We start from the raw sequence: 2,858 nt of genomic DNA on the forward strand, positions 1-2,858 counted from the left end.
TTGCTACAATAAAAACATTATAAATACACATGAATGAAGTTGTCGGAGAGTTAAGTTCACATCTTGTCTGATCCATCCAGAGTCACTGTCCTTGCAAACTGGGCTCATCAATCCCACACAACAGGAGAATGGTTTGGCTAATGATACCAACCATTTGGAAATTTTTGATTGGATTATGCTCCAGTCACAAGATGAGGATTAGCATGGTTTCAGCATTTAACATGTGGGTTTTGTAAGCAACAACAGAACTGGGAAAACTTTAAATGCATCTGGATTAAACTACATTTAAAGCTTTCTACAACAGCCAAAACTGGACACAGATTTGTAAAATCTGCGAAAGGAAGAGCAAGCCATCCATAAAGGGGACACCATCAAGGATTGGAGATAGTAGGAACTGCGGATGCTGGAGAATCCGAGACAACAAGGTGCAGGGCTGGATGAACACAGCAGGCCAAGCAGCATCATAGGAGCAGAGAGGCTGACATTTCGGGCCTAGACCCTTCATCAGAAAAGGGGGAGGGGAAGGGGGTTTTGAAATAAATAGGGAGAGAGTGGGAGGCGGATAGAAGAGGGATAGAGGAGAGGATAGGTGGAGAGGAAACAAACAGGTCGAAGAGGCGGGGATGGAGCCAGTAAAGGTGAGTGTAGGTAGGGAGTTAGGAAGGGGATAGGTCAGTCCAGGGAGGACGGACAGGTCAAGGGGGCGGGATGAGGTTGGTCGGTAGGAGATGGAGGTGCGGCTTGAGGTGGGAGGAGGGGATAGGTGGGAGGAAGAACAGGTTAGGGAGGCAGGGACGAGTTGGACTGGTTTTGGGATGCGGTGGGGGGAGGGGAGATTTTGAAACTTGTGAAATCCACATTGATACCATTGGGCTGCAGGGTTCCCAAGCGGAATATGAGTTGCTGTTCCTGCAACCTTCGGGTGGCATCGTTGTGGCACTGCAGGAGGCCCAGGATGGACATGTCGTCTGAGGAATGGGAGGGGGAGTTGAAATGGTTCGCGACTGGGAGGTGCAGTTGTTTGTTGCGAACCGAGCGTAGGTGTTCTGCAAAGCGGTCCCCGAGTCTCCGCTTGGTTTCCCCGATGTAGAGGAAGCCACACCGGGTACAGCGGATGCAGTATACCACATTGGCAGATGTGCAGGTGAACATCTGCTTGATGTGGAAAGTCTTCTTGGGGCCTGGGATGGGGGTGAGGGAGGAGGTATGGGGGCAGGTGTAGCACTTCCTGCGGTTGCAGGGAAAAGTGCCGGGTGTGGTGGAGCTGGAGGGGAGTGTGGAGCGGACGAGGGAGTCACGGAGAGAGTTGTCCCTCCGGAAAGCAGATAAAGGTGGGGAGGGAAAGATGTCTTTGGTGGTGGGGTCGGATTGCAGATGGCGGAAGTGTCGGAGGATGATGCGTTGGATCCGGAGGTTGGTGGGGTGGTACGTGAGGACGAGGGGGATTCTTTTTTGGTTTTTATTGCGTGGACGGGGTGTGAGGGATGAGGTGCGGGAGATGTGGGAGACACGGTTGAGGGCGTTCTCGACCACCGAGGAGGGGAAGTTACGGTCCTTGAAAAACGAGGACAACTGAGATGTACGGGAGTGGAATGCCTCATCCTGGGAGCAGATGCGGCGGAGGCGAAGGAATTGGGAATAGGGGATAGCATTTTTGCAGGAAGGTGGGTGGGAGGAGGAGTATTCTAGGTAGCTGTGGGAGTCGGTGGGCTTGAAATGAATATCGGTTTCGAGGTGGTTGCCCGATATGGAGACAGAGAGGTCCAGGAAGGGGAGAGAGGTGTTAGAGATGGTCCAGGTAAACTTAAGGTTGGGGTGGAAGGTGTTAGTGAAGTGTATGAACTGTTCGAGCTCCCCGTGGGAGCACGAGGCGGCGCCGATACAGTCATCAATGTCATGGAGGAAGAGGTGGGGTTTGGGGCCGGTGTAGGTACGGAAGAGGGATTGTTCCACGTAACCTACAAAGAGGCAGGCGTAGCTTGGGCCCATGCGGGTACCCATGGCTACCCCCTTTGTCTGTAGGAAGTGGGAGGAATTGAAAGAGAAGTTGTTGAGTGTGAGGACGAGTTCGGCTAAGCGGATGAGGGTGTCAGTGGAGGGGGACTGGTCGGGCCTGCAGGACAGGAAGAAGCGGAGGGCCTTAAGGCCATCTGCATGGGGAATGCAGGTGTAGAGGGACTGGACGTCCATGGTAAAGATGAGGTGTTGGGGACCGGGGAATTGGAAGTTCTGGAGGAGGTGGAGGGCGTGGGTGGTGTCACGGACATAGGTAGGGAGTTCCTGGACCAAGGGGGAGAAAATGGAGTCGAGATAGTTGGAGATCAGTTCGGTGGGGCAGGAGCAGGCGGAGACAATGGGTCGACCAGGGCATTCAGGTTTGTGGATTTTGGGAAGGAGATAGAAGCCGGCAGTGCAAGGTTGGGGAACGATGAGGTTGGAGGCCGTGGGTGGGAGGTCACCTGAGGTGATGAGGTTGTGGATGGTTTGCGAGATGATGGTTTGGTGCTCAGGGGTGGGGTCATGATCAAGGGGGCGGTAGGAGGAGGTGTCGGAGAGTTGGCGTCCGGCCTCGGCGATGTAGAGGTCAGTGCGCCATACTACAACTGCACCTCCCTTGTCCGCGGGTTTTATGGTGAGGTTGGGATTGGAGCGGAGGGAGCGGAGGGCTGCACGTTCTGCGGGGGAGAGGTTGGAGTGGGTGAGAGGGGTGGAGAGGTTGAGGCAATTGATGTCTCGACGGCAGTTGGAGATGAAGAGGTCGAGGGAGGGTAGGAGGCCTTGGGGTGGTGTCCAGGAGGAGGGGGTGTGTTGGAAGCGGGAGAAGGGGTCAGTAGAGGGAGGGTTAGGTTCACGGTTAA

The sequence above is a fragment of the Rhincodon typus genome, chromosome 34 (genome assembly GCF_021869965.1).
Source record: "Rhincodon typus isolate 14 chromosome 34, sRhiTyp1.1, whole genome shotgun sequence".
NCBI classification, from domain to species: Eukaryota; Metazoa; Chordata; class Chondrichthyes; order Orectolobiformes; family Rhincodontidae; genus Rhincodon; species Rhincodon typus.